Source organism: Falco punctatus (assembly GCF_963210335.1).
Source record: "Falco punctatus genome assembly, chromosome: 8".
NCBI lineage: Eukaryota > Metazoa > Chordata > Aves > Falconiformes > Falconidae > Falco > Falco punctatus.
In genome coordinates, this window is record NC_137588.1 from 37,393,262 (window position 1) to 37,403,942 (window position 10,681).

At 39.2% G+C, this 10,681-nt stretch overlaps 1 long non-coding RNA gene across 1 annotated transcript in view; it reads right to left on the minus strand.

The window, feature by feature from the left end:
• Window positions 1-981: 981 nt before the first annotated feature.
• LOC308068684 overlaps window positions 982-10,681 on the minus strand; it is a 42,616-nt gene continuing 32,916 nt past the window's right edge. Inside the window, exon 2 of the long non-coding RNA XR_013930061.1 lies at window positions 982-9,202. This is a non-coding gene — a long non-coding RNA (uncharacterized lncRNA). The remainder of the gene's footprint in view (window positions 9,203-10,681) is intronic.

The following is a 10,681-nucleotide window of genomic DNA, read 5'->3' on the forward strand; positions in this document are numbered from 1 at the left end:
AGAACAAAATTCAACCTAATGTAGGTCAGACCTAACAGCTCATAATTCAATCTAATTGTGTTAATCACTTTGCGGCAGAGAAGGGAGCTGGCACCTCGGTGCAGCAAGGGCTGTTAACAGGGGACAGGGACCATCACCTTAGTTTGGGTGAAATATGAAGGTGCTCAGTGGTGTAGAGTGGGTGAGAGGAAGATTGTAATGTGCTGTAAAACCAGAGCTTTTACAGGTTCCTATTAACCCATTAACTTCTAAACTTTTAGCTCCTGACTTGTCTTTTGAAGGCATTTTCCCGGCTTTCTGTGAGGATCAGCTCTGAGATTAAAGATGGACCTCCACCTGTTTGGAGGAAATGCCTGTTCACTGGAAAAACAGAAGCTGTGATTCATATGGCATTGCTGTCTGCCTAACAGGACTGTTCACTCTCTTTTGCCTCTAAAAGTTTCCCTTGTTTTGAACACAGACTCAGGGTGGGATTTATATCACTGAAATTTAGCTGCCTTGTATGAGATAACCATCACCCAATCAGTTAAGGCAAAGCCACTCCTCCAGAGGAAAAATCACATCACTTACCCCCAGGGGAGGCTGATATTGGATTAACTTAATGCATTTGACAGAAAACATTGGTAATTCAATAGCTGTCACGTTGCCTAGAGCATCCTACAAAGGGGCGATGATTCAGAGAAGCCCTGGCTGGGGACAAACCACCAAAGTTATCCAGCCTGAGCTACTCAGATATAGTTTCAGATGGGTTGGATCAGCCTTTCTGGGTGGGGAAAGAGAGGGCACCAAGGGTAATATGCTTTAACCAGCTGCCTTACCTCTGTAGCCATCCCAAGTTTAGTGCAATTATTTTACTGTTTATAAGTAAGGCTTAGCAAAATACTGTTAATCCCAGGAATTCACAGAGGCTGCTCAAGCCAGAGTAGTTTTCTACTTTATATATATATATGTATGTTTTTTTAAAAGATCTCTTTTTTAAAAAAGAGATCAGCTTGTTATTTGAATTTGGCCCTTGCTGGTAGCAATAGGGTTTGAAAGATTCAATCTAAAGGCATGTAGACGTGAAAGATGTTTGCAACAAGAATTATGTGCACTTTTTTAATTAGAAGGATAAAAGTGAGTTGGGCTGAGCATCCAGTTGTCCTGCTTTCAGGAAGCACGGGGCATTTGCCACTGCTCTGAGTTTTCTTGCCATGGGTAGAAAGCAGGAATTAGCACAGTGAACCAGTAGGATCTCTTTAATATAAGAAACTGATCTTTTAGTATCAATGATAGACATTTTGTCTGGTTGTCTTCATTGCTGGCATAAACTGGGATGGTGACAGATGTTCCCGTTTCACGGCAAGGGAGTGAGCCCGGGCTCTGGCAGTGCAGGTTGCAGAGCCCTGGTCGTGCGGTGAGGCACAAGGCTGATGGCACCGGGTCTAACCAACTGCTGCCTGACCTTCAGCTGCAAAACACAGGCTCACCCACCCTGTGCAGCTCAGGCTGCACCGTTTGCCTAAATGCACAAATTGAACCAGCGTGATTTTATAGCTGTAACTATAATATATTTTTATAATTCTTATAATTGTATAATTATATTGTAACTGTAATCCAGAAGAAGAACACTACATGGGATAGACGTGTTGTTTGTTCTGATTTATCCAGCATGCATATTAGACATAGGGATTTATGCCATTGGTTATGCCAATATCTTCATGTCAAGAGCCAACACTGATTTCATGCTAAGGTGAAGCATTGTGTGGGCTGCAGTCAGGATGTACACGTCTGAGCTGCTGAAGGCCCACAGAGATTAAAAGCTGTCTACAGCTACCGATAACAGTATCAGACATCCTCATTTACAAGCTGCCTTTTGGAGTCTGCAGGCTCCAGGGTCTCCTCTGATTCCATCCACGCCACAGCGACTTGGTGTGTGTCCATGAGGCAGCTGACTCACAGCTCAGGTTACCCAAGGCAAAACCATCTACCTTGACTTCAACATCAGAGCAATTTGCAGGAGTTGTAACACATGCAGCTCAGGCCATGGAGTATGATGATGAGCAAGCACTGCATAGAAATGCCGCTGCATATATTAGTATGCCAGGAAAGAGTTATGCTGGATTGAAATTGTAGTTCTGGCTGTGATCTCTGCAGGTGAAAATCAGGGTTGCACACCTCATAGCTTGACCCACAGCGCTGACACATCTCCATCCCATTTACAAGAGTCCTCTCTTTCTGAAACCCTCATACAGCCAAAGTACAAGTCTCTCTCTGATGAGATAAATCTCTGTAGCTTGTCTTATTCTCTATTCAAAGCAGACTTTGGGGGCTTTTTTATACCACAATACACAAGCAATATAATCTGCATCTATTGCAATTATTCTGAATGGGTTTGCTCTCCAAACTGGGTAAGCATTGATCTCATTCTGTTTCTGGATCACCTCTGAGATTTGTTCTGTGCTTCACAGAGCCTCGATTCCGCCACCTCAGCGTTACTCCAAGCAAATGATAACACGTTACCTGTATTTTAGGATGTAGATTCAGGACTCAGATTGCTTTTCCGAAACATCCCACAACGTAGCTGACACCAATTCAAATTGAACATTTTTAGATGGCTGCCACAGTAAACACCAAACTCTTCTGTTGAGTGTAAAAGTCAATGCCTGAACCCCAGGAAACTGTCTCTTTAAAAAAAAAAAAATAAAATTTAAAATGTCAGCACTGGCTATAATGAAAACCGAATTTTCAGATATTCCAAGTAGCATACTTACAAAGGGGTTTTTCTAGAGCTTTGAGTATGGATGAATGTGTATGAGTGAGAAAACATCATTTTATATATATATATATATATATATTTATATATAAAATATTTTCCAGAACTAGAGATTATATTGCATTATTATATCGCTAACACTTAATGAGTAGATCACCCTACTAGGAAGATGACAGTTTCTGCATAGTTGCAAAAAATATGTGACCCTAGCAAATACAATCTGATTTTCTAATACAATGTAAGATAAATTGTAATATGTGGTTTTACAAAAATGTGAATGCCACAATATTAAAGAAAAAGTTTATTACAGATAATTGCTTGCTCTGTTTATGCTGTTTCTGTAAAACTTGGATAAGCAACTTAAGTTAGAGAGATTTATAACTGTTTTCATGAAGATGTATGAAACTAAAAAAACTGCAAGTCTTTTTAATCCAGCTATAAATCATTTCATACATTTAATTTCTTCCATATAAATTTTATGGGTTCATATATAAAATACAAGTTAAAATTGCTACATGCTTTCAGATGAACCAGCTATTGCATTTCTTTTCACCTTTTTATTATTACCTTACACACTCTCTTCAAGTAGAATACATTAATATTCCCACAGGTTACTTAATATTAAATATTTAATAGCTGTTATAATTCTGCATTTAAAAATATTTTTGTAGGAATGTCAGTGGTAGGTACTGCATATGTTTCTTCTTGATAGAACTAGCAATGTGTTCATGAGTCTGGAAACCAGGGTGAGCCCTGGAAAAAAACTAGCCCAGGCTGCCTGCCAGGTAGTGGCCAAAGCAAGGGGAAACCAGCGCGGGCATGAGCAAGCTGAGGCAGTCTTGAGACCTGGCACTCCTGGGTCACGCCAAAGTCTTCTACATTGTCCCACAGCTGATCGCTGCCCCCGAGGCAAGCCCTGGGGAGCTGGGGGTGTTGGAGCCACCACTCAAACTCTCCTTTTCCAATCCACCTTCTCTCTTTGCAACATGCGGCAAAATCCCTCTTTTGCTTGCAAAAGTTTTATGGGTTTAATTGAAAGCAAGTGGCAGGCGCCAAGGCTCGCTTTCCTCCCTGCCCTTGGGTAGCTCATGCTCTCCTGGTCTCCTCCCTCCTCCTCATCCTACCCACTCCACCACTGGCATGGCACCAGACCTGTTTCTGCCAAGTTAATGGAGGTTTGGCTGTGATTTCACTGGAAACAGGACCTTTTGTTGTGAAATCCCCTGAAGAGTTTTCAGAAACCTGTTAGTCTGCAGTGTGACGGCGTCACTTCTATGGCAACAACATGGTGTTGTTCACTCCTAATTGTTGTGACTGCTTATTCATACCAGTGGATTGTTACGCACATTTGTGTGTTGTGAGAACCCATTTCTGAAAAAAATGCTGTTGAGGAAAATAGATTTTAAATGTTCTTTTAGCATTACATGCTGCGGATAGGCTGAACACACATATATATATATATATATATATATATAAAGTAGATTATCTGCTTTTTTGTATTTTATCTAACAATAGCAGAAGAATTCTGACCTCAGAAATGTGGAGATTTGATCATTAAGGTCCCTTTTAAAGCAAAAATTAGAATCTTAAAAAGAGACACAGTGGAGAGAAAGTGTCCAATTTTGCTAAATGTTCGGTAGAGGAAATCCAAAGAGAAAATTTAATCTAGGGCAAATTCAGCACAATTTCTAAGTGTGAAAACAGGTGGGGACATCCTTTTCGTTATTTGTACAGAGCTTCTGCTTTCACCCAACAAGGGTACAGCTCAACCGCACCACAAAAAGCCCTGGTGGTGTGGCTACAGGCACGGCACGGAGGCAAGCAGCCTGAGCTGCCCTTCTGCCACTTGACTTCCAGCAGAAGTTCCATGAAGTGTCTGAGCACCTCTTCCATGTTGTACCTACTCTTACAGTTGTGTTCTGGTTATGCTACCTGATCTTTCCCCTCGCTCTTTTTGTAACTGTCCTTCTTTTCAAATTGTGCATATGCATGTGGTTTTGGTGGTGGGCAAGAGATCCTCTATTTCTGTGAAGGAGCACTCCAGTTTCCCTGGTTGCTCCATGACATCATATACCAACTGGTCCACCGGGATTTCCATTTTCTTCCACCCTCCACTGAGCTCAGAGTCCTCGTAGGTTATTTAATGATTTTTCAAAAGACTTAACAAGGTTCTTGCCCTTAAAGTGCTTGTGTCTCAGAGGACTGAGAAAAAGAAATATGCAGTTTAAGCCACAGAACTTCACAAAGTTTTTTTTGTGAAGAATCCTCCAGACTGTATTTAGGCATCTGGGACATATACTTTGATGATATGCAACTATTATCAACATGCTGCTACATATAGTTTAAATATGACAAGGCTTCAATTATAAATTACTTACTTGTTTCTGTATTATTTTAAATCATAGTTAAGAAGTTCAAATCCATTTCATTACCACTGCAAAATTTATCTGTGGGGACATTAGAATAAAAAGTACTTATTTGCTTTGTGACTTAAATTGCACCATTGTGGGGTATCAGCTTGCATTTAAAAGCTGTAAATTCACAAAATTACATTATGTTTATAGTTGTCATTGAAACATAAAAAGGAACATTAATCTTCTCGAATTTAATTTTGCCTGGATTTTAATTCCATCGCTTATTACCAGAGGGATTTATAGAAATTTTTTTTCTTAATATCTCTGACTTCATGAAGTTTATGTTTGAAAAAAATGATAAGCTACAGTACCAAAGTAATTTTCTAGTTGATAGGTTTAGTATTGCCCTCTTATTCTCTAATAATTTACATACAAGTATTACAGTACTCCGTTTTTGTCCCAGTTCAATAGAAACGTTACGCCTGCAGTATTTCAGCCCTCGGCTGAAACACAGTGTTGGGAACTAGGTCGGAGTTGCCAAGTTCTGCACCAACTTCTCACAGCTCTGCTCAGATTAGAGGTGGAACCAGATGTCCTGCTGAGAAAAGATGCTCTGACATTTCTTTTAGCTGTCAAGTGTTTTTTATTATTAGATTCAGGTTCTTTTTCTAGCAAACTTTACCTTTCCATCTCTTTCTGGTATGAAACCTCCTAGAGCATGCCTGGGTGTTGCTCAGGTTTCGTGCAGCCTTATGTGATCATCCCTTTCAGCGACACGAATCAAGCAAAGGAAGAGAACAACCTAGTGCACATCCTCCTTTGGGCAAACAGCATCATTCTGTACTAGTGTAGTTCAGGACAAACATTTACTTGTTAATACTGCATTAATACTTATCCACCGTGAGGAAAAATAGGAGATTCTTTTTCCTTTGTTTCTTTTCATAGGCAAATATTTTATCGAGCAGATGGATCTCTGATACTCCAGTATCAGAGAAGATACATAAAATCTAATATCCCTGGCTTCCTTGTTCATGCTGATATAAGCCTATTTTTCCCCACAGTTTTGAAGCCTTGCATGACGTGCAAGATGAGAAAGGTGTGGAACATGGCAGATGCGCGTTTTTTTTGTCTCATGACTACATCTGGGAAGAGCAGCTGAAGTAAAAAGATGGTACAAGAAAAACATACTCTTGCCTAGATCTCAAAATGCCTTTGTTTGACAGTTTAGGTTTGTTCTGTTGTTAAGTTTTATTTTTAATAAAATAAAAAGAATAAACTGAGAAATGGTGAGAAATTAATTGGACTGCTTGTTGTTTGGTGTGCAGTCACTGGGGGAGCCCCATGAGTGTCACACCTTGGAGACTGCCTCTGTTTTCAGGGACTTCTAGGGCTGGTTGTTCTTTGCTGGTAGGTATCTGGGTGGGGAGGTCAACAATTGCTGAACTGCCCATTTGGGGTGAATTTCTGATACTGGAAATTACCACCAACGTCCAAATTCACAGAGAAATCTCTCTTTTATCTCTAAATCAGGCGCTTTTCATCATTGCCTACCCCATTCTTTTGTTGTCTGAATTTTTATGGGCTGTATGTTGGCTCTGTTGAGAGAACAGCAGTTCCTACATTATGAAACATTTTCACACAGGGCAGCTTAGCCTTGTGTGATTTCCTTGTGGATTTTGCTTTTCCCATTTTGTTCTACAAAAGCAGGCAGCAGATGCAGCTTCCAAAAGGTATGGTTCGCAATGTTTGCTAACCTGACTTGAGAGAGGGAAACAGTTAATTTGGACATGCTAATTTAGATGATCTTTTTACCAGACCTTGTGGGAAGACAATGAATTACTTGCAGATATTAAAGTCTCAAAAATGCGACTGAGATGCTACTTTAATAGAAGACAGAACTTATAAATATTCCATGTGCCTGGGAACGTATATTGCATTTCTACAATTTTCATACTGCTATTATCTATTTTTATTATGAGCTTCATTCTATCAGCAGCTCTGATAACTTCAGTAAAAAAGTTTATTTAAGAAAACAAATTCAAAAAGGTTTTCATTGTAGACTAAGTGCATTTTTGGACTGTCAGTCATTCTTATTTCCAGTCAAGATTTATTGCCTGTTTGTCACTTGTACTCTACAGATTATACTTATCAGTAAACAAAGACCTGTCTTTTATTATAGCTTATGTATGTCAAGGATGATTTTTTACTTACCTTCAACATCAGACAAGCCAATTTCTGAATATCCTGCACCTCTGGTTTGTCAGTTCACCTGATGACATGACGCCTCTATTGTCATTGTTGAGGGTCTAGCTATATTAAGTATTATGTTAGCGTCCAGTTCATGGATCTGTGACTGAAGATACAAATGTGAACAAATTGTAATGAGTGGGTTGGTTCTTACAAGTTCCTAAGGCTTAAGAGGTGGCTTGGGGTCCAACTTAAACTCAAAATTAAGAAAACTAGTTGTTTTCAGAGTTTCAAGAATTCTTCAGTCTGCTAAACTATGTGTTAGGGAGGGAAACTAAACAGAGACATAATTTAACTCTTTTATAAAAATAGATCCAAGTTCTTTCTACTTACATGTCTACGTTGGTTAGAGCAGTTGTACAGTGAGGAGGAGGTATTTGCATGGGGCCACATCCTTCATATGCATTTCAGTTGTACTAAATAAATAAAACATCCATTACTAATGTCTCAGCAGGATGATCTTTCACCTTTTCACTCTAGTCTCCGGGAAGCCATTGTAGTTCCAGTTCCAGTCATGCTCTTCTAATTTTTGAAAAGGTTAACACAGTTTTATCTTTAATAGCTGCTTGATCATTGCAGAAGCTAACAAGTCATGTTGGAAACATTAGTCAGGGAGACAGGGGAATATATCTCGATGTCTCACACAATTATAAGGAGAGTTATTCTGCTGTTATCACTACATTACCATAGCTGGTATTGAAATGACATATTTATTAGGGAAGAGAACAAGAGGTTCAAGAAGCTTTGGGTGCCTGCCAGCAGTGGAGTATTTGCCTTTCTCTCCTCCATCTGGTCATCTGCCTGTCCAAACTATCTTCTTGTGAAAATAGTCAGGCTATTGTTGCTCTCTTATGTTCAAGGATCCCATGCTGGCACTTTCATTAAAGGGTAGCACCATGTTCACAGTCATTGTGATTTGATTAAATGGCATGGAGCTGTTAAGTAGATAGCCAAGTAAAACAGGGTTGGGTTTTTTTTTAAATGCACCTAACTAAACGTATGCACCTCTGTGTAAATTTTCCTTGATAAATTAATTGAAATTCAATTTTTTTACTCATTTAAAAAAGTAATCTGGACATTTCCGCCATGTCTTCTCTCTGACCATGTCCAGCAGAGCTCCTTTCACCAGGAACAAGTAAAATCCCTCCATGTCTTCTCCTTTACATTGCACCTTCCCTGGATGTTCTGGTCAGTCGGGATGCATAGCAATGGCTTGGAAAATCAGAAGCTGACGCTTCTTCCCTGCTTCCCCAGCTCAGCTTTCAAGGGCAGGCTCCAGCGCGGCGTGGTGGTAATGCAAGGTCAGCTTTGCTTTGCTCTCGCCTCCCCCCCAGTGTAAAGAACAGATACCGAGGTGCAGGCAACACTTGGGTGCATCCACTTGTACAGCATCCCAACAGAGAATGCTTTGCTGACCCGGACTGCCTCCTGTGTTCAGCACCTGCCTATGCTGAAAGACAAGCCTGAGTTAAGCTCTATAAATAGAGATAAACTGAAAAATACCCCAAAACTGCTGTGATCAAATCTGTTACTTACAGCCTTGTACCTTGTTTACGGTACATCTCTTGGTGTTATGCTTCCTGATTCCACCTGCACTCGAGTGTGCCACACACAGAGACATCGCTTCTGCACTGCAGCTGGAAAACCTTGCCAAAATCACACTCAGCAGGAAATGTTGGTGAAGTCTTTGTGGCTTGGATGTTGCATAATTTAATGGCCACGCACAACTAGAAAGAGTTTTTCTGCTTTATAAAGTAGTTAGGACACCAACAGAATACACTTGGGTAAGCAGGTTGCATCTCTAATATGTTGAACTCCTTGAAAGAGCAGAGATGCTTGAAATGGCCTGAAAAGGAAACAAAATAAATACAGGAGGGAGAGAAGCTGGAGGAGGAGCTGGGAGAATCACCACTGCCAATGCTCTTTTGGCTACCCTCGGATTAGAAATGATACATTTTACACTGTACAGATTAGGTATCAGGAGCTGAAGTGACATAAAAACTGGAGTCACGGGAGAGGTCAAGGAACATAAGCAAAATCAGCTGCCTTTCATGTGTTTTCAACCACAAATCCAACCTCTTTCCAACAATCTGGATTAGGAAAAGTTACAATTCTTCCCCTGGTGTATGTAGCCATGGGCTATGGGAGAAGGGTAGGTGGATGCGCCTATGTTTAAGTTGCACTTTCCCTTGAAGATAAAACCTATATTGACTTGGAGATTAGCATGCTGATCTAATAATGTTATCTGGCAGTAGTCTACAACTATGGTTTATTTCTAATATTGTGATGCATTTCTTCACTTGTTCTAGTTCATAAGATATTTTGCAAAGAAAGACTACAAACAAGACAATATTCATTCTTATTACAAAATACATTATTATACTACTTTTATATATTACATATGTACACATACATCTATATATATAATATATCTATAGCAATATCTATGTTAGTAGTCATAAATAGATATCAACACTGATATCTATATATATCTCAAGATGGATATTTGTAAAAAGATTTCATGTTTAAGGAATGAGTACTCTAAGTAAAATATAACTAGCAATATCTTTGAAGAAAACTGCAGATGTTAACAAGGTTGCTTAGGTAACTTGATACAGAAGTAAGAGAAAGAGTTTCTTATATGTAAAATGCAGTGATTTAGTGAAGGCACACGCTGCAAGTGGAGCACAAAGAAATTATACTCAGTGCAATAAGGTCACCATTTACCAACACATAACTACATCTTAGCTGAGTACAGGTTAATATTGCAGCATCTTTGATAACAATTCTCACTAAAAATAGTGTTTTGTTAACAGTATTTGCAGCTAATTTCACATTGAACTACAATCAGATTGCATTTAAAGTATTTTAGTGGGTTAGCGTTACTTCTGGACCATGCTAGTCAGTCACTGTAATTGCCTAAAGATTCCATATTACTTTTAAATGGGAAAAACAAAGACTAATGAAGGTATACAATTAGAGTGATCATAGCTAATGCTTAAATAAGGACGTGAATTGCATCTGTGGAGCTGTTCTGGATTCTTTGATGTCCTGGGTTTAATGACACTTAGCTGAAACTTAAGAGCAGAAGCTTAAGAGAAATTAAATTCCCCATCTAGAGCTGATGATTGAGTTTGCACAACAGCTTAAAAAGATTAAAATTCCAGCTGAAAGCCCAGTAATTTATTATAGTGCAATTATTGTAATAACATTTTGCTCTTTACCATCTGAAAATATTTTGAAATTAAAAAAAAATCTATACAAGAGGTAAAAGAGGCAGAAATATAATTCTTTAGCTCACACAGTTTCAGGAGATGTTTCTGAC